Source organism: Phyllobates terribilis, unplaced genomic scaffold, assembly GCF_046119375.1.
Source record: "Phyllobates terribilis strain yellow unplaced genomic scaffold, ASM4611937v1 Scaffold_5__5_contigs__length_657084704, whole genome shotgun sequence".
NCBI lineage: Eukaryota > Metazoa > Chordata > Amphibia > Anura > Dendrobatidae > Phyllobates > Phyllobates terribilis.
Window position 1 is genome coordinate 72,696,720 of NW_027362765.1, and position 23,053 is coordinate 72,719,772.

Consider the following 23,053-nt stretch of genomic DNA (forward strand, 5'->3'; position numbering starts at 1 on the left):
GGGACCACCAGGATGGGGCACATTACTGCAAGATGGGGACCACCAGAATGGGGGACATTACTGCAAGATGGGGACCACCAGGATGGGCATATTACTACAAAATGGGGACCACCAGAATTTGGCACATTACTGCAAGTTGGGGACCACCAGGATGGGGCATATTACTCAAAGATGAGGACCAGGATGGGGCACATTACTCTGAGACGGGGACCACCAGGATGGGGCATATTACTCCAGGATGGGGTCCACTAGGATGGGGCACATCACTACAAGATGGGGACCACCAGGATGGGGCACATTACTCCAAGATGGGGACCACCAGGATGGGAACCACTAGGATGGGGCACATTACTGCAAGACGAGGACCAGGATGTGGCACATTACTTCAAGATGGGGACCACCAGGATGGGGCACATTACTCCAAGATGGGGACCCCCAGGATGGGGCACATTACTACAAGATGGGGACCACCAGGATGGGGTACATTACTCCAAGATGGGGACCACCAGGATGGGGCCCACTAGGATGGGGCACATTGCTACTAGATGGGGCCACTAGGATGGGGCACATTACTGCAAAATGGGGACCACCAAGATGGGGCACATTACTGAAAGACGAGGACCAGGATGGGCATATTACTACAAAATGGAGACCACCAGAATGGGGCATATTACTGCAAGATGGGGATCACCTGGATGGGGCACATTACTGCCTGACAAGGACCAGGATGGGCATATTACTGCAAGATGGGGACCACCAGGATGGGGCACATTACTGCAAGATATAGACCACCAGGATGGGGCACATTACTGCAAGACGAGGACCAGGATGGGCTTATTACTACAAGAGAAGGACCACCAGGATGGAGCACATTACTGCAAGACGAGGACCAGGATGGGGCACATTACTGCAAGATAGGGACCACTAGGATGAGGCACATTACTACAAGATGGGGACCACCAGGATGCGGCACATTTCTACAAGATGGGGACCACTAGGATGGGGCACATTACTGCAAGACGAGGACCAGGATGGGCTTATTACTACAAGATAAGGACCACCAGGATGGGGCACATTACTGCAAGATGAGGACCAGGATGGGGCACATTACAGTAAAATGGGGACCACCAGGATGGGGCACATTACTGCTAGACGAGGACCAGGATGGGGATATTACTACAAAATGGGGACCACCAGGTTGGGGTATATTACTCCAAGATGGGGACCACCATGATGGGGCACATAACTGCTTGACGAGGACCAGGATGGACATATTACTACAAGATGGGGACCACCAGGATGGGGCACATTACTGCAAGACGAGGACCAGGATGTGGGCTTATTACTACAAGAGAAGGACCACCAGGATGGGGCACATTACTGCAAGACGAGGACGAGGATGGGGCACATTACTGCAAGATAGGGACCACCAGGATGGGGCACATTACTACAAGATGAGGACCACCAGGATGGGACACATTACTGCAAACGAGGACCAGGATGGGCTTATTAATACAAGATAAGGACCACCAGGATGGGGCACATTACTGCAAGACGAGGACCAGGATGGGGCACATTACTGTAAAATGGAGACCACCAGGATGGGGCACATTACTGCAAGACTAGGACCAGGATGGGGATATTACTACAAAATGGGGACCACCAGGTTGGGGTATATTACTCCAAGATGGGGACCACCATGATGGGGCACATTACTGCATGACGAGGACCAGGATGGACATATTACTACAAGATGGGGACCACCAGGATGGGGCACATTACTACAACACTAGGACCAGGATGGGGCATATTACTGCAAGATAGGGACCACCAGGATGGGGTATATTACTACAAGATGGGGACCACCAGGATGCGGCACATTACTACAAGATAGGGACCACCAGGATGGGGCACATTACTACAAGACAAGGACCAGGATGGGTCACATTACTGCAAGATGGGAACCACCAGGATGGTGCACATTACTGCAAGACGAGGACCAGGATGGGCATATTACTACAAGATGGGGACCACCAGGGTGGGGCACATTACTGCAAAATGGGGACCACCAGGATGGGGGACATTACTGCAACATGGGGACCACCAGGATGTGCATATTACTACAAAATGGGGACCACCAGAATGGGGCACATTACTGCAAGATGGGCATGACCAGGATGGAGCACATTACTGCAATATGGGGACCATCAGGATGGGGCATATTACTGCAAGTTGGGGACTACCAGGATGGGGCATATTACTCAAAGACGAGGACCAGGACGGGGCACATTACTCTGAGATGGGGACCACCAGGATGGGGCATATTACTCTAGAATGGGGTCCACTAGGATGGGGCACATCACTACTAGATGTGGACCACCAGGATGGGGCACATTACTCTGAGATGGGGACCACCAGGATGGGAACCACTAGGATGGGGCACATTACTGCAAGACGAGAACCAGGATGTGGCACATTACTACAAGATGGGGACCACCAGGATGGGGCATATTACTCCAGAATGGGGTCCACTAGGAAGGGGCACATCACTACAAGATGGGGACCACCAGGATGGGGCACATTACTCCAAGATGGGGACCCCCAGGATGGGGCACATTACTGCAAGTTGGGGACCACCAAAATGGGGCATATTACTCCAAGACGAGGACCAGGATGGGACATATTACTGCAAGATGGGGACCACCAGGATGATGCACATTACTCCAAGATGGGGACCACCAGGATGGGGCATATTACTCCAAGATGGGGACCACAAGGATGGGGACCCCCCAGGATGGGGCACATTACTACAAGATGGGGAGCACTAGGATGGGGCACATTACTGCAAGACGAGGACCAGGATGGGGCCCATTACTACAAGATGGGGACCACCAGGATGGGGCACATTACTACAAGATGGGGACCACCAGGATGGGGCACATTACTGCAAGACGAGGACCAGGATTGGCTTATTACAAGATAAGTACCACCAGGATGGGGCACATTAATGCAAGACGAGGACCAGGATGTGGCACATTACTACAAGATGGGGACCATCGGGATGGGGCATATTACTCCAGGATGGGGTCCACTAGGTTGGGGCACATCACTACAAGATGGGGACCACCAAGATGGGGCACATTACTCCAAGATGGGGACCACCAGGATGGGAACCACTAGGATGGGGCACATTACTGCAAGACGAGGACCAGGATGTGGCACATTACTACAAGATGGGGACCACCAGGATGGGCACATTACTCCAAGATGGGGACCACCAGGATGGGAACCACTAGGATGGGGCACATTACTGCAAGACGAGGACCAGGATGTGGCACATTACTACAAGATGGGGACCACCAGGATGGGGCACATTACTCCAAGATGGGGACCCCCAGGATGGGCCACATTACTACAACATGGGGACCACCAGGATGGGGTACATTATTCCAAGATGGGGACCACCAGGATGGGGCCCACTAGGATGGGGCACATTACTACAAGATGAGGCCACTAGGATGGGGCACATTACTGCAAGACGAGGACCAGGATGGGGCCCATTACTACAAGATGGGGACCACCAGGATGGGGCACATTACTACAAGATGGGGACCACCAGGATGGGGCACTTTACTACAAGATGGGGACCACCAGGATGGGGCACATTACTGCAAGACGAGGACCAAGATGTGGCATTACCACAAGATGGGGGCCACCAGGATGGAGCACATTACTGCATGACAAGGACCAGGATGGGGCACATTACTACAAGATCGGGACCACCAGGATGCGGCACAATACTGCAAGTCGAGGACCAGGATGGGCATATTACTACAAGATAAGGACCACCAGGATGGGGCACATTACTGCAAGACGAGGACCAGGATGCGGCACATTACTGCAAGACGAGGACCATGATGGGCATATTACTGCAAGATGGGGACCACCAGGATGGGGCACATTACTGCAAGATGGGGACCACCAGGATGGGGGACATTACTGCAAGACGAGGACCAGGATGGGCATATTACTACAAAATGGGGACCACCAGGATGGAGCACATTACTGCAATATGGGGACCATCAGGATGGGACATATTACTGCAAGTTGGGGACTACCAGGATGGGGCATATTACTCAAAGACGAGGACCAGGACGGGGCACATAACTCTGAGATGGGGACCACCAGAATGGGGCATATTACTCTAGGATGGGGTCCACTAGGATGGGGCACATCACTACTAGATGTGGACCACCAGGATGGGGCACATTACTCTGAGATGGGGACCACCAGGATGGGAACCACTAGGATGGGGCACATTACTGCAAGACGAGGACCAGGATGTGGCACATTACTACAAGATGGGGACCACCAGGATGGGGCATATTACTCCAGGATGGGGTCCACTAGGAAGGGGCACATCACTACAAGACGGGGACCACCAGGATGGGGCACATTACTCCAAGATGGGGACCCCCAGGATGGGGCACATTACTGCAAGTTGGGGACCACCAAAATGGGGCATATTACTCCAAGACGAGGACCAGGATGGGACATATTACTGCAAGATGGGGACCACCAGGATGATGCACATTACTCCAAGATGGGGACCACCAGGATGGGGCATATTACTCCAAGATGGGGACCACAAGGATGGGGACCCCCAGGATGGGGCACATTACTACAAGATGGGGACCACTAGGATGGGGCACATTACTGCAAGACGAGGACCAGGATGGGGCCCATTACTACAAGATGGGGACCACCAGGATGGGGCACATTACTACAAGATGGGGACAACCAGGATGGGGCACATTACTGCAAGACGAGGACCAGGATGGGGCACGTTACTACAAGATGGGGACCACCAGGATGGGGCATATTACTACAAGATGGGGACCACCAGGATGCGGCACATTACTATAAGATAGGGACCACCAGGATGCGGCACATTACTACAAGATGGGACCACCAGGATGGGGCACATTACTGCAAGACGAGGACCAGGATTGGCTTATTACAAGATAAGTACCACCAGGATGGGGCACATTACTGCAAGACGAGGACCAGGATGTGGCACATTACTACAAGATGGGGACCATCGGGATGGGGCATATTACTCCAGGATGGGGTCCACTAGGATGGGGCACATCACTACAAGATGGGGACCACCAGGATGGGGCACATTACTCCAAGATGGGGACCACCAGGATGGGAACCACTAGGATGGGGCACATTACTGCAAGACGAGGACCAGGATGAGGCACATTACTACAAGATGGGGACCACCAGGATGGGGCACATTGCTCCAAGATGGGGACCCCCAGGATGGGCCACATTACTACAAGATGGGGACCACCAGGATGGGGTACATTATTCCAAGATGGGGACCACCAGGATGGGGCCCACTAGGATGGGGCACATTACTACAAGATGGGGACCACCAGGATGGGGCACATTACTACAAGATGGGGACCACCAGGATGGGGCACATTACTGCAAGACGAGGACCAAGATGTGGCATTACCACAAGATGGGGGCCACCAGGATGGAGCACATTACTGCATGACAAGGACCAGGATGGGGCACATTACTACAAGATCGGGACCACCAGGATGCGGCACATTACTGCAATTCGAGGACCAGGATGGGCATATTACTACAAGATAAGGACCACCAGGATGGGGCACATTACTGCAAGACGAGGACCAGGATGCGGCACATTACTGCAAGACGAGGACCATGATGGGCATATTACTGCAAGATGGGGACCACCAGGATGGGGCACATTACTGCAAGATGGGGACCACCAGGATGGGGGACATTACTGCAAGACGAGGACCAGGATGGGCATATTACTACAAAATGGGGACCACCAGGATGGAGCACATTACTGCAATATGGGGACCATCAGGATGGGGCATATTACTCAAAGACGAGGACCAGGACGGGGCACATTACTCTGAGATGGGGACCACCAGGATGGGGCATATTACTCTAGGATGGGGTCCACTAGGATGGGGCACATCACTACTAGATGTGGACCACCAGGATGGGGCACATTACTCTGAGATGGGGACCACCAGGATGGGAACCACTAGGATGGGGCACATTACTGCAAGACGAGGACCAGGATGTGGCACATTACTACAAGATGGGGACCACCAGGATGGGGCATATTACTCCAGGATGGGGTCCACTAGGAAGGGGCACATCACTACAAGATGGGGACCACCAGGATGGGGCACATTACTCCAAGATGGGGACCCCCAGGATGGGGCACATTACTGCAAGTTGGGGACCACCAAAATGGGGCATATTACTCCAAGACGAGTACCAGGATGGGACATATTACTGCAAGATGGGGACCACCAGGATGATGCACATTACTCCAAGATGGGGACCACCAGGATGGGGCATATTACTCCAAGATGGGGACCACAAGGATGGGGACCCCCAGGATGGGGCACATTACTAAAAGATGGGGACCACTAGGATGGGGCACATTACTGCAAGACGAGGACCAGGATGGGGCCCATTACTACAAGATGGGGACCACCAGGATGGGGCACATTACTACAAGATGGGGACCACCAGGATGGGGCACATTACTGCAAGACGAGGACCAGGATGGGGCACGTTACTACAAGATGGGGACCACCAGGATGGGGCATATTACTACAAGATGGGGACCACCAGGATGCGGCACATTACTACAAGATAGGGACCACCAGGATGCGGCACATTACTACAAGATGGGACCACCAGGATGGGGCACATTACTGCAAGACGAGGACCAGGATTGGCTTATTACAAGATAAGTACCACCAGGATGGGGCACATTACTGCAAGACGAGGACCAGGATGTGTCACATTACTACAAGATGGGGACCATCGGGATGGGGCATATTACTGCAGGATGAGGTCCACTAGGAAGGGCACATCACTACAAGATGGGGACCACCAGGATGGGGCACATTACTCCAAGATGGGGACCACCAGGATGGGAACCACTAGGATGGGGCACATTACTGCAAGACGAGGACCAGGATGTGGCACATTACTACAAGATGGGGACCACCAGGATGGGGCACATTACTCCAAGATGGGGACCCCCAGGATGGGCCACATTACTACAAGATGGGGACCACCAGCATGGGGTACATTATTCCAAGATGGGGACCACCAGGATGGGGCCCACTAGGATGGGGCACATTACTACAAGATGGGGCCACTAGGATGGGGCACATTACTGCAAGACGAGGACCAGGATGGGGCCTATTACTACAAGATGGGGACCACCAGGATGGGGCACATTACTACAAGATGGGGACCACCAGGATGGGGCACATTACTACAAGATGGGGACCACCAGGATGGGGCACATTACTGCAAGACGAGGACCAAGATGTGGCATTACCACAAGATGGGGGCCACCAGGATGGGGCACATTACTGCATGACAAGGACCAGGATGGGGCACATTACTACAAGATCGGGACCACCAGGATGCGGCACATTACTGCAAGTCGAGGACCAGGATGGGCATATTACTACAAGATAAGGACCACCAGGATGGGGCACATTACTGCAAGACGAGGACCAGGATGCGGCACATTACTGCAAGACGAGGACCATGATGGGCATATTACTGCAAGATGGGGACCACCAGGATGGGGCACATTACTGCAAGATGGGGACCACCAGGATGGGGGACATTACTGCAAGACGAGGACCAGGATGGGCATATTACTACAAAATGGGGATCACCATAATGGGGCACATTACTGCAAGATGGGGACCACCAGGATGGAGCACATTACTGCAAGATGGGGACCACCAGGATGGGGCATATTACTGCAAGTTGGGGACCACCAGAATGGGGCATATTACTCCAAGACGAGGACCAGGATGGGACATATTACTGCAAGATGGGGACCACCAGGATGATGCACATTACTCCAACATGGGGACCACCAGGATGGGGCATATTACTCCAAGATGGGGACCACAAGGATGGGGACCCCCAGGATGGGGCACATTACTACAAGATGGGGACCACTAGGATGGGGCACAATACTGCAAGACGAGGACCAGGATGGGGCCCATTACTACAAGATGGGGACCATCAGGATGGGGCACATTACTACAAGATGGGGACCACCAGGATGAGGAACATTACTGCAAGACGAGGACCAGGATGGGGCACATTACTACAAGATGGGGACCACCAGGATGCGGCACATTACTACAAGATGGGACCACCAGGATGGGGCACATTACTGCAAGACGAGGACCAGGATTGGCGTATTACAAGATAAGGACCACCAGGATGGGGCACATTACTGCAAGACGAGGACCAGGATGGGGCACATTACTGCAAAATGAGGACCAGGATGGGACACATTACTGCAAGACGAGGACCAGGATGGGCATATTACTGCAAGATGGGGACCACCAGGATGGGGCAAATTACTGCAAGATGGGGACCACCAGGATGGGGGACATTACTGCAAGACGAGGACCAGGATGGGCATATTACTACAAAATGGGGATCACCAGAATGGGGCACATTACTGCAAGATGGGGCCACCAGGATGGAGCACATTACTGCAAGATGGGGACCACCAGGATGGGGCATATTACTCCAAGACGAGGACCAGGATGGGACTCATTACTGCAAGATGGGGACCACTAGGATGATGCACATTACTCCAAGATGGGGACCAGCAGGATGGGGCATATTACTCCAAGATGGGGACCACAAGGATGGGGACCCCCAGGAAGGGGCACATTACTACAAGATGGGACCACCAGGATGGGGCACATTACTGCAAGACGAGGACCAGGATTGGCGTATTACAAGATAAGGACCACCAGGATGGGGCACATTACTGCAAGACGAGGACCAGGATGGGGCACATTACCGCAAAATGAGGACCAGGATGGGACACATTACTGCAAGACGAGGACCAGGATGGGCATATTACTGCAAGATGGGGACCACCAGGATGGGGCACATTACTGCAAGATGGGGACCACCAGGATGGGGGACATTACTGCAAGACGAGGACCAGGATGGGCATATTACTACAAAATGGGGATCACCAGAATGGGGCACATTACTGCAAGATGGGGCCACCAGGATGGAGCACATTACTGCAAGATGGGGACCACCAGGATGGGGCATATTACTCCAAGACGAGGACCAGGATGGGACTTATTACTGCAAGATGGGGACCACTAGGATGATGCACATTACTCCAAGATGGGGACCAGCAGGATGGGGCATATTACTCCATGATGGGGACCACAAGGATGGGGACCCCCAGGAAGGGGCACATTACTACAAGATGGGGACCACTAGGATGGGGCACATTAATGCAAGCCTAAGACCAGGATGGGTCCCATTACTATAAGATGGGGATCACCAGGATAGGGCACATTACTACAAGATGCGGACCACCAGGATGGGGCACATTACTGCAAGACGAGGACCAGGATAGTGACATTACTACAAGATGTTTGCCAGAATTACTATATGGTGCTAATTGTAAAACAATATTACTGTATGTGGCCAATTGGAGGAAACAAAATTGTAAAAATTAAAAAAAATAAAATAAAATAATGCATGAAAAAATATTTTGCCACTAAAAATGCTGTTTTTTATATAAACTAAAGTAAAGACAAAAAAGTGCACATTTATTATCGCCACATCTGATAATAAACGACCCAAGCTATAAATAAAATAAACACAGCAAAAATGTTCAGATTGTGTATGTAAAAAATGGTATCACTAAAAATGTCACTTTGACCTGAAAAGAATGTGGCCCCCAAATTCTAATTTTTTTCCATATGTGGCCCATATACCCAGCCAAGTTTGAGACCCCTGGTTTAGACAGTGCTCTGCAGCTGTTCCCAGTTATGCACCTCTCCATACCTTATATAAGTATGTACCATTTCATACATTACAACATATATACTAACACGGATAGGTGGATATTAAATTTACTTTTTTTTTAAACAATGAGTTTTTATTAGAATTTTTCAAACATAACAAAGGAAAAAGGACATCAGATACATCACATACAATATTTAGTGTACAATAATGCTTCTGATAGCAAGTAGCAAGGAAACTTTAATGTCATGAACCTGAGGAACAAGAGAGGAAGGGTAGCAGGATATCAGCCAACCTCTCAATTGTGGAAGGGAGAGGAAGGGGGGGAAGTAAACCAGGGAAGGGTATATTCTCCAAAATAGATACCGTCAGGAATTGTACATAGAGAAGGAACTAAGTCCAGTTTCTACAAAAGCAAGAAGTGTGGAGTAATGGTAATCATGAACATATTATACTCAAGAATCTTGGTTATGAAATAATGCTTTAACTTCCGGCCATGTGCACCACCGTTGTTGGGTCTTATCTTTTTTTTGAAACGTCCCATGACAGAATCATTTCATAGGAATTATATGAATCGACTCTCCACCAAATGTCATCCGTTGATGGAGCAGAGTGGGATTTCCACTTAGAAGCAAGGGCTAGTCTGGCCGCAGTTAATATAAAGGAACAGAGCCATCTATTTTTGTACGGGAGGTCGGTAATGCCTATGTTCAGTAAGGCTAATGCTGGATTCATTGGGATGTCAGTTCCAGCACAGTATGATAATATCTTATATATCTCCTTCCAAAAGCTATTTAATTTAGAGCAAGACCACCAAGAATGCAAGAGTGTGCCTGTTTCTCCACAATTTTTCCAGCATAAAGGCGATGTTCCCTGGGATAGGTGAGCTATACGGTTTGGGGGTAAATACCAACGGAGTTGGATTTTTTTTGCAATTTCTAGGTGGTTTATGCAAGACGAACCTTTAATGGGCCAGGACAGAGCTAATTGCCATTGTTCATACGTGAACAAAGTGGCCAAATCTGATTCCCATTTAACCAGGTACGGGAGCTTAGTGTTGTCAGAGGGAGAATTGAGATAATTATATGCTACCGAGACACCCCTGGAGAATCCCTTCTTCCCTAAGATAAAATGTTGTATTGGGGATGGAGCCAGTCGAGACATAATTGCTGTAGAAGAGGATAAAAAACTCTTCAGTTGAATATAGGAAAAGAGAAGATTGCTGGGGAGTTGATATATGGAAGAAAGTTCATCAAACGTTTTGATAGAACTAGCTGAAAACATAGACTGCAAATTAGGAATGCCGTGATCTTCCCAACCATGGAATTGGGAGAATGGGACCACCAAATCAACGCTCCTAAACGAGATATATTTCAGTGGAATGTGTATAATCCTTTTAAAAATCAACTCTCTCTACATTTTAAGAGCATGTATCATTGTAGGGAGAGAGCAAGATTGAGACCCCGCGAGCAGAAATTCCGCTTCCAACATAAATCTAGTAGAATGAAGTTTAGTTTCCATTTTTTCCATTTGAACCCAGGAGAGATTGAACTTAGTATCCCACCACTCTCTAAGAGCATCAATCATGCATGTGACGCGCCCCCTGGGCCATGTTGCGTAGCGTTGCACACGCGGGGAATACCCGGAGCCGGATCCGATAGGGGTAGTAGTCCTCGTGTGGCGGTGACCCGGTCCGCGCCCAGGGTGGTCAAACTAAGTGGCGGTTATTGGTATGATGGTATTAGTGTCCGACTACGCCACCCGTTGAATGCGGCTATGAAGCCGCCGCTGCAGGGCAGTCCGCTGAGGCCGGTGGTACAGATGTGCAGCGTGGATGGTATAACCCCCAACGGGAGGGGTATGGCCTCAGGGCAGAGGATGTGAATGATGTTGGGAGAGATGGTGTGTATGTCCCAGCACTGATGGTGCCGGTCCGACGAGGAATCACTGAGACGTGCAATTGCAGTTTTCACAGCTTTACTCACAGTTCTTTATCAGGTCCCTTGTGCACAGTTAGGATCACCCGAGCCGTGCTGCGTCCACCAGGTGCGGGACTCGGCCAACTCCCAGGCAGTTCCAGAGCGTGGTCCTGAGCTCCCCTCTCTTCCTTCCTACTGGCCGTCCCCACCAGGGATCCACCTTTGTCCAGCTCCCTCGGGCCTTCTAGTGGTGAAACCTTTCCCGGTTTCCCTGACCCTATATGGTATGCCTTCCTGGTAGATATGGCGAGGGGTCGCGCCAAAACTTGTCCACGACCTCCGGTTCCTGGCTAAGGATAATTGGCCTCCACCAGTTTGGGATCCGGCACCCTGTTCTGCCAACCCTTCACCCGTTATTTCATGGGATCTTAGGGTTCCCTCTTTACTTGCGTCCCTGGGCCGCTCCTGGTGTTTCTGTTCTTTCTTCCTCGTCCTTCTCTCTCTCCTTCAGGCCTCCACTCCAGGCCTGGCTCTGGAGCTGGGCCCAGACTGAGCCACAGCTCCCTGTCAGCCCTCTCTGGCTCAGCTCCTCTCTGAACAGACAGACCCTGATCTCCGATGGTGCCCAACTTATATACTCCCTCTGACACCCGAGCCCAGGTGACCAGCACCCAATGGGCTCCTACCTATGCCCAGAGTCCCTCCCCTGTCTGCTCCTACACCACTGGGATATTCCTCCCCCCTCCCCACTCCAGCCAGGGACAGAAGCTGTCGTACCTGCACATCTATCTGGTGGGAGTACCGTTGGTCTGTCCCCCGGAAATGGGGTGAGTGTAGTGCATGCAGCTAACTGAGCCCAGTTCCACACTCCATCCTTACCCGGGAGTGGAATACCACACCTCTGGTCTGAGGTGCAATACCCCTGTAGCAGCCGAGTCCTCGGGGTGCTACACATGCTTTATAGTAGAGGTGGATATTCGGTAGTCCCAAACCTCCCTCTCCCATTCTATAAAACAACAAAGAGCTCTGGAATCTCGGTTTTTTGCCACCCCAAATAAAATGAAATAGTAGAGCTTGGATTTCGTCTAGTTGTTTTCTTTTTTGTATGGGAAGCGGTATACATCTTAAAAGATATATAATTTTAGGTAAAAATGTCATTTTACACGTTTGTATACGGGCCATCCAAGAAAATTCTAAAGTGCTCAGTCTTTTGAGTTCTGGTTTGATAGAATTTAGTAATTCTGAAATATTTTTAGAGACTAAATTTTTAGAGGGGGATATTAGGTGAATTCCCAGGTAGAGAATGGAGTTTTTAGCCCACGTAAATGGCAGAAATTTTTTTAAATCAGAAATTAATCTAGAGGGACAGCCAATCGCAAGGGCCATTGATTTTGTGGAGTTCAATTTGTAGAGAGATACTTCTGAAAACTGAGAGAGAATGGATAGCAGTGCTCAGAGGGAAGTTTCGGGGTGTGTTACAGAAATAATTACATCATCCGCATACAGACCAATTGGGTGGGCTACGGATCCTATTTTTATTCCAGAAATATCATCACAAGTACGAATCTTCTGCGCCAAGGGCTCCATTATCAATGCAAAAATTGCAGGTCACAACGGACACCCCTGGAGAGTTCCATTCGAGATATGAAACCGTTTTGAGCTAAAGCCTGCTGCTAATACCTTCGCACTCGGGGAGGAATATAACGCTATTATATCCTTTTGTATGTGTCCAATGAACCCAAATTTAGTCAAGACTGCTTGAAGATATCCCCAGTGTACTCGATCAAACGCTTTTTCTACGTCCAGCGAAATGAGCACACTGGGGACTTCAGATTACTGCTCTATGGATCAAGTTTAGAACACATGGAGTGGCGTCTCTAGTTTGTCTCCCCGGCACAAAACCCATTTGATCTGGCGCTATCAGTTGAGGAAGGACCGAATTAATTCTTTGAGCTAGGATCTTAGAGTACAATTTAAGATCACAATTCAGTAGTGAGATAGGTCGACAGTTCTCAGGTTTATTTGGGGGTTTGCCTGGCTTTGGAAGGGTAACTATAGTCGCTTCAAAGAATAATGGATTAATTTTACCCTTGATTCTCCAGTCCAAAAATAATCGCTGTAAGTACGGGGATAACTGCTCCGAAAGCAGTTTATAAAATTCATTGGCAAAACCATCTGGCCCTGGAGTGGAGTGTAATTTAGAAGCTTTAATTGAACTTATTATTTCTCCAACCTGTATAGGTGAGTTCAAAGATTCAAGTTGGGATTGTGAGATTTTCGGTAGATCAATAGGTTTTAAAAATTGTTCTATATGTGGAGTCGAGGGATGTCGGATGGCATGATCCGTATTCAGATTATATAACTGAGAGTAATAGTCCGCAAATGTGTTGGCAATTTCGGTTGGGTCATAAATTTTGTCCCCATTCGGCTGAAGCAAATGGTCAATCCTCCCCTTAGCAGTCAGTTTTTTCACTCTATGGGCTAATATGGCACTTGCTCTATCCCCCAAAGCATAGTATTTTGCTTTAACACATTTTAAATTATGCTCATAATTAAATAACAGGAGTTTCCGAAGATCATTTCTGCTTTCTAACAAAGCACTATTAATTGCCGGAGTCTTGTTTTGTTTCTGGTTATTTTCCAAGATTTTAATTTTATTTATGACTGATTGCACTTCGCATTCTCTGCGTTTCTTTTCTCGTGAGGCCAATTTTATACATAAACCTCTCATAAAAGCTTTTTGTGATAGCCATAAAGTCTCGTCAGAAACTTCTCCATTGTCATTAATTTCGAGAAAATATTTCAGTTCATTAGAGAGATATTCCCTATTATGAGCAGATTTTAACAGAAAAGTGTTCAAGCGCCAAGTAAACGCAGAGGATGGAGCGCCGCCATCAGCGAGTTCTAATATAATTGGGGCATGATCGGACCAGGTTATCGAACCTATATGTGAGGATTTACATAGTGATAAAGCTGTTCTATTTACTAAGAAGTAATCTATTCGAGAAAGTGATGAAAACCTAGGGGAAAAGTACGTATAGTCCCTTTCGTTGGCATGGTGGTATCTCCAAACATCATGGAGAGCTTCTTCTGATATAATTCCTTTTAGATCCTCCCGACCCGTAGATCGATCTGAGTCTGTGTCTAAATCTCTAGATATAGGGGCATTGAAGTCTCCACAAATTATCAATGGTCCCTGACAAATGGAGTGAATTTTTTTAAGAACTTTAGAGAAGAAAATTTGGGGTTTGTTATTAGGGCTATATAAGGTCACAATCGTGTATTGGGAGTTATTCAGTAGACAAGATAGGACTATGTATATATGATATGGCATGTTTTATAAGTATCGCAACACCCGCTTTTTTATGTGGAGCATTGGCTTGAATTATTGTGGGGATATGAATATTGGATAATCTGGATGCATCTTGGGGAAGCAAATGAGTCTCTTGTAAACAAATAACTTCGCATTTAGATGACCTTATCTCTTTCCAAAGGAGAGACCTTTTAAAAGGGGAGTTTAAACCCCTCATATTAAGAGATAAGACCTTAATACCCATGGCGGTGTGTCAAAATTCTCGAATATGATCAGAGGGAAAAACATTTGTACGTCAATACATATTCCTGACATGGAAAAGGATAGTACAGTGCAATTTCGAGCATTTGGAGAGTAGGGACCCAGAGGGTGAGGGTTAATTAACCAGACATAAACATATCTAGGAAAAAGGTAAAATAGAACAACCAAAAACACACATATGGAACAAATATTCAAATGATAGCGAACCATCTGGATATACACTATTGAGTGGGGTGAGTGGGGGTATTAAGGGATACGGACACAACAAGAAAGGACAACCGAAATCATCAGGTCCGCACACCTGTGTCCAGGCCACAAGAGGAAACAGCAATTACAGAATCGGAAAATAGAAGTGGACTCCTAGAAAAAAAAAACAGGTTACAGACCTCAACGGTTTACAGTAATCCAATCAGTTGGAATTTTTTTATATTGTTGCTCTGGGGGAAGAGGTGAGACAAACCCCTCCGGAAGAAGCTTCCATTTGCCAAGTAGTTTTTCTGCATGCCGCGGTGACAGGCAGACCACCACGTCATTGTCCTTACTGATTAGCAGTTTGACCGGGTTTTCCCAACGGTAGGGAATGCCGACGTTTCTTAAAATTGCAGTGTGAGGAGCAAATTCCTTACGTTTTGCTAAGGTAGCAGCTGATAAATCTTGAAAAATAGTGATCTCTTGGAACGGAGCGGGTAGATCTGGTTTATCTCTGATGCAGCGTAAAAAATTTTCTTTGATGGTAAAAAAAGTGAATCCTTGCTAGAGTATCTCTAGGCAGTGAGGGATTTACATGTTTAGGTTTAGGAACCCTGTGAATTCTGTCCACTACCAACTCAGAGTCAGATGCGTCTGGAAGTACAGACTGCAGCAGGTTGTGAAAAAATTGGGGCAAATCAGAATTTTTAACACTTTCTGGAATCCCACGTAGTCTCACGTTATTCCTACCAAATCTGTCCTCTTGGTCCCACATTTTATTTCTGAGATATTCTGAGGAATCTTTTAATTCGTAGTATGCGTCAACCAGAGAATTGTGAGAGTCCGCAAAATCTACCATTTTGTCCTCCAACCGTGAGGTACGCTCCTCCAGGTTTCTCACATCTTTTTTCAAGGCACTCACCATTTGTTTCATGTAATCTTTTAAAGATTTACGCAGAGTGCTCAGTAACTCTTGCATCATGTTTTTAGTTAACAAAGCATCTGCAGTCCCTGTATCTTCTCCCATAGTTGAGCTTTCACTGGAGGAGCGACCCGAATGTGGCGAGGAGTCCTGTTGTGTCTCACTCTGAATGGAAGTAGACTGTGCGGCTCCCCGTGAAAAAAAATCAGTCAGTTTAGAAGGTGACGCTGTTTTACGAGGTCTGCCTCTGGTCATTTTTGCTTTTATTAATGGGAACAAGATATAGAGTTATTATTATTATTATTTATTATTATAGCGCCATTTATTCCATGGCGCTTTACATGTGATAGGGATATACATAACAAAAGCATTTACATAATCTTAACAAAACGAGTCAGCGACTGGTACAGGAGGAGCGAGGAGTTATTAAGCTTATTCTCTGTTTTGGAGTATTAGCTTAGCTTCACTGTTCACTTTGGATAGAAATGCGTCGTGTCGCTTTTATAGAGGTCTGTGTAGTAGGAGTCACCTGATCTTGTGATCAGCATAATGAGGTTAGGTACTGGACAAAGCCATATTACTATATATTGGGCAATAACTTGGAGTTTTCTGTTTTTCCCAAAAGTTCCAGCAGGTGGCAGTCTTGCATTAGGCAACACAGGGGAAGATTCACATAGCAGTAGATTGGGAATTTAGGCTAAGTGCCCACGTTGTGGAACTGAAGCATATTTTTTACGCTTCTCCCTGGCGGGAAAATCGCATGCAGATTTTACATGCAGTTTTCCCGCCAGGTAGAAGCGTTTGTGAGGCGTCTTTGCAGCGTCTTTGCATGCATTTCCGCATGCGGGTTATCAAGCACTTCTCCAAGTGATTTAAGCATCACTTGGAAAAGTGCTTAACAACTTGTTCACACTATATAAATCCATGCAACCGGCATGGATTTATATAGTGTGACCAAGTAATAGTTAAAAAAAAAGAATCAGAATGGTAAAAAATAAAAAAATAAAGTTTATACTCACCTTCTGATGCATTCTGTGCCCCGTCCGGAGTCTTGAGCGGCTCACGCTGTTGTGTGCAGGACCTGCGGTGAAGTCATTGAGTCATGTGATGGGTCACATGACTCAATGACGTGGCAGGTCCTTCACACAACAGCGCGACGGAGGGAAAACATCAGAAGATAAGTATAAACTTTATTTTATTCTTTTTTTTACAGGTTCTTTGGTACCCAGGTCTGGATGAGAGTCTCCTTTCATCCAGACTTGGGTACCATCCACACATTGATTCCGCATGCGGAAACGCAAAATTAATGAACATGCTGCGGATTTTTGACCGCAGCATATACGCTGCGGAAAAATCCGCAGCATGGGCATTGACATTGTGGAATGCCATTGGGGACCATGGGGTGCGGATATACATGCGTTTTACAAGCGTTTACGCTGCGGAAATTCCGCAGCATATACGCTTGTAATACGCAACGTGGGCACGCAGCCTTACACCTGGGAAATATGTTTAGACAGCTTGTTAACTCCCTGTGGTATGGCAAAATGGCGGCCGTCTTTTTTATAGGGAGATGGCGGGAACTTTTGGCTCCAAAAGATGAAGAGTCTTACAGTACCGTTCCCGGTCAGTGTCCCGCTCTGCAAGAAAGGAGCAACGAGGGAGAGGAGGTCTAGGGGGCACCAGGGTCGTCTCTCCCAAGAGCGGTGATCCTGCTCCTTCACTCCGGGCGCGGTGCACCTCCTCCTCCAGCACCACAAGGCAAAGCGTGGCTTCGGGCACCCGCACCCCCACCTCCCCCAAGCGAAGGCTCCGCTCTCTATCACCCCGGAGTTCAGCAGATCGGGTAAGAGGGACCGCAGCCGGAGGGTAGAAAGAGGGGGGGGGGGGTAGACTCACAGCGTCTCTTTCGTGATCCGACGGTCCCGCCACTTGCCACCATCGGCGGAGCGCTCCCACACCAGCAGTTCGGCCGCCGCGGCCCACCGACAGGAGATCTCGTTCCTCCTCCACACCACGCAGTTCTCTGTTATGATCTGCAATATAAACTAAGGAAAGAATGGGAAAAGCTGTCCCTACAGTAAGGCTAAGCTGAATCCCTATGATGTAGCGGGCAGCCTGTTCCTTGTGAACAGACCCGCCTTCGTCCTCGGCTAGTCTGAACGGAGACCTATAGAATAAAGGGAAGGGTCCCTAAAAGAACTAAGGACTGGGACAAAAATGGGACACCTCCTAACAGAAGTTGTTGCAGAGCAAAAAGACAAACTGACACAAAGTACTAGAGGTCCCAGAGGACCAAGAACTGACAGAGATAGGTACCAAAGCACCTGGCTAGAGAGACAGTCAAAAAACACTGAAGTCCAGCAAAGCCAGAAGGGCGGAGCTGGAATATACAGTATAGGCAGCTGGTCACGTGACCGCAAAACACAAGATAGCAAAAACTAACAGAAGGGTTCTAACAGTCTCCGGGTTCGGGCTCTCAAGCAGGTCATGTTCCTCTACAGCTCCCAGGCAGCGAGATGGGTAAGCGGAGAAGTTGAAGTTCAGCCTTTTCTGTGTCCGCGCGCCGCTTGATTCCACTGCGTTCCAGCCTAGCAAGGGCCTAGGTTTCTTACGTCCGAACTACTGGGGTCTTTACGTTTTTCTTTCTCTCCTTATCCTTAAGTCTCTTGGCTCTGTGGGCAAGGGTCCCCTAAGGAACTTCTCAGGACCCAAAAAAAGAGATTTCCAGTTTGGAATTATATATATATAAAGCATAGGAACAGGAGCTCGGTGTCTGCACGTCCTTTCCTGCCTGTGCCCAGGACACGCCCCCGATATTAAATTTACTGACAGTGCTCTGTTATCACTCCTAGACTTATACTATCCCATGAAAGTCACATAAATTGCTGTCTAATATTTTTGTTATGAAATTGGTTATGTTTATTTCTTTCCCCAGGCGTGTTTTTTCTGTTCTTTTATGTTATTGTACATTTTATATATTTTTATATATTATTATTATTATTATCATTCTATATTCAGCAACTTTTTCTTATGAATTTTGTTTGATTGTGGCTTTGATTCTTTTTGGTAGAAATACCTTGATAAAGACCAATAAGGGTCGAAACGTTGGGTTGCTTGATTTCTGCTCTGCCATATGGGGTTTTCTCAATAAAAGATTAACTGCATTACAATTGGGGTGCCGAAGTTTCTCCACCTATTTTGGAGCAAAAATATTAGCACAAAAGAATTAAAAGCTGAAATGTGCCCTGGTTTCTGGACCAACCTATTGGCGCAAAGAATGTAGATTCTGAAATGTGGACTCCTGGCTGGAGCACAATATTAGCACTAAGGATTGATCTGCTGGAAGATCGATTTCACAGTCACACAGGATCCTATCTGAACTAGCTGACAATCTGCCGCCTAGATAACCATCTGACTATCCTGTAGCAGCAGGAGAAGCAGCCTGTCTACACTGTTACACTGACAAAATGAGGCCAAAACAACATGTCCGCTCTTTATATGGATAGGGACATGTGACTTTGGCAGCCAATGACACAAGCCCTTGTGTCTGGACATTGTGGATGGTTTCTGTGCCCTGATTGGCTGCCAGAATCTCCACACATTAAGTTAATAAAAAAAAACTAAAAACAGTCTGCCACTCCCCTGACCTCTCCCCAGTAGTGATGAGCAAGTGTGTGTTGTTACCCCTTTTGGTGAGCACGCTCAGGTCCTCTCCAAGTATTTGAGGCGTGCTCAACATTTCTGAAAAGTGTCGCCGTGGCTGCAAGTGTCACAGCTGTGACATATATGCAGGGATTGTCTGTTTGACTGGCAATCTCTGCATGTGTCACAGCTGTCTAGCAATACATACTCGCTCATCACTACTCCCCACCCCCTCCCCTCATCAAATACGCCCCCCACCCCCGCTCATCATACAGCACCAGTATCCTAGCCGAAGTCCTAACAAAAGCGTTAGTGGAAACTCGATCATTTACTGAACTTTGGCCACATTTTGCCGATTGTGAGGAAAATGCTCAGGGATCCGAACATGAATCCGAATGTGCAATGTTCGTGCTGACTTTGAGATTGTCAAACGTTTTCCAAACAAGTTCGCTCATCTCTAGTCACCGCTCATCATTCTGGCTCTCACGCTGTTCTCAGCGAGACCCAGAGGAGTACAGTGTGAGACCCGGCAGTGGATGCTGCTTCAGTCTCTGAACAGGCTCCATACACTGGACAAAGAAGACTGGGATTGTCGTGGGACCTCCATTTGAATTACGGCTGACCGCTGTACATATTTATGCTGAAATATACATCATTTACTTTACCAATTATATACCAAATTGTAAATGTGACCTTGTAATCTGATAGCACAAGTCCAATTTATACGCTGCATGAGCCCAAAAGATGTGCAATACTTTGTATAGAGAATAATCACCACCAGATAAGATAAAGCTTGCATTAGGCTATGTGCCCACGTTGCTGAAATGAAGCAGAAAATTTCTGCAGCATTTCTGCATCTCCCTTCCAGAAAAAACGCATGCAGATTTTGCATGCGTTTTTCCTGCAGAATACATGCGGAATACATGCGGATTCACATGCGTATCCACATGCGTTAACGCATGTGTTTCCGCATGCAGACTGACAAGCACTTTCCAGGCGATAGCATCACTTGGAAAGTGCTTGACAACTAGGTCAAACTGTATAAATCCATGCAACCAGCAAAAAATAAAAAAATAAAGCTATACTTACCTCTGATTCCGCCGCGTGTGCTGTCGCGCTCCTTCCTAGTTCCTTCCTGGCTTGCCGGCATCTCGCGAGACAGCCTGCGACGTCATCTCAGGTCCTGGAAGGAGAAGCGCTGCCGGCCCGCGAGAAGGTGAATATAAACTTTATTTATTATTTTATTCTTTTTTTTACAGGTACAATGGTACCCAGGTCTGGATGAGAGTCTTCTCTCCTCCAGAACTGGGTACCATCCGCACATTGAAACGCATATAATCCGCGTGTACAAATGTACAGACACGGATTATATGTGTCTCAATGCAAGTCAATGGCGGCAATTCCGCTGCGCTTCCGCAAAATTAATGAACATGCTGCGGATTTTTGAGCGCCGCAGAAACGCTGCGGAAAAATCCGCAGCATGTGCATTGACATTGCGGAATGCCATTGAGGACCACGTGGTGCGGATTACCATGCGTTTTTGATGCGTTTCCGCTGCGGAAATTCCGCAGCGGAAACGCATTAAAAACTCATCGTGGGCACGCAGCCTTAGGCTATGTGCCCACGTTGCTGAAATGAAGCAGAAAATTTCTGCTTCATTTCTGCATGTCCTTCCCCAGAAAAACGCGTAATTTGACAAGCGTTTTACACGCGCTTATGATGCGTTTGGGACATGCGGAATTGCCTTGCGTTTTTTATTGCATTGACAAGGCAATTCCGCATGCGTAAACGCAAAAATAATGGACATGCTGCGGATTTTTGAGCGCATCAAAAACGCTGCGGAAAAATCCGCAGCATGGGCATTGAAATTGTGGCTTCTCATTGGGGACCATGGGGGACGGATTACCAAGCATTTCACAAGCTATTACGCTGCGTAAATTCTGCAGAATAAACGCTTGTAAAACGCTACGTGGGCACATACCCTTAGACCGTGTATAACTGCAAAATGTAATAGATAGACACACAGCTCTGCTACATCCACATCGGACACACACAGCTCTGCTACATCCACATCGGACACACACAGCTCAGCTACATCCACATCGGGCACACACGGCTTTCCTATGAACACATCATAGTTAAAAGGAAAAAAAATGGTTTGGTACCGTGTTAGCCAGTTGAAAAAAAAATTGCTCCCAGTGGGAAAAACAAGATAATCTTGTAGTTATGATACCTTTTAATGGCTAAGAATAGTAAAATAAATGATGCTACAAGGCAAGCTTTCGAGACATCTTAAAGGTATGTGCAGACGATCCAGAGCCTACTGCGGCCCCGTGGCTGCTCATTATATAAATGAGCGGCGCCCATTTTTTTTTCTCACAGGCGGGCTTTCCCCATTGAGATTAGGTCTATGGAGAAAGCCCGCATGCGGACCCGCAGGAGGAAATAGACATGCTGCGGTCTTGAAAGACGCGCCACATGTCAGTTTCCGCGGGTGTGCCGCAGATGCATAGTGGGCATGGGATTAATATAAATCCCATCCACTATGCTGTAACATCTGGCTGCTGCGGATTGCACTTGCGCTGCGTCCAATTCGCAGCGAATACTGATTGTGTGCGCATACCCTAAGTCTCTTCCTCAGGCATGGTATAACAAAATATATGAAGAAACACAAATATATGCACAAAAAAAGACAGTGGCATGGCATAGTAAATGGACATTTAAATAAACAAACTGAGCTTAGAGAGTGAATCCATAATTGGATTAGATAAGTGGTATGACAGTTTTATTGTCCCAGTATCCATGTAAGATCAGAGACCTGGTGCCCTTCTGTCTCTGGAGCAGATTCCTCATATTGTAGCAAGTCATAAATCCCATGGCAGATTTGGTCCTGTGGGGATAGTATCAAAG

At 47.8% G+C, this 23,053-nt stretch overlaps 1 protein-coding gene across 1 annotated transcript in view; it reads left to right on the forward strand.

Annotated features, from left to right (window-relative positions):
- The window catches only part of LOC141270769 (uncharacterized), a 382,593-nt gene that overhangs the window by 85,036 nt on the left and 274,504 nt on the right, over positions 1 to 23,053 (forward strand). The window lies entirely within an intron of this gene.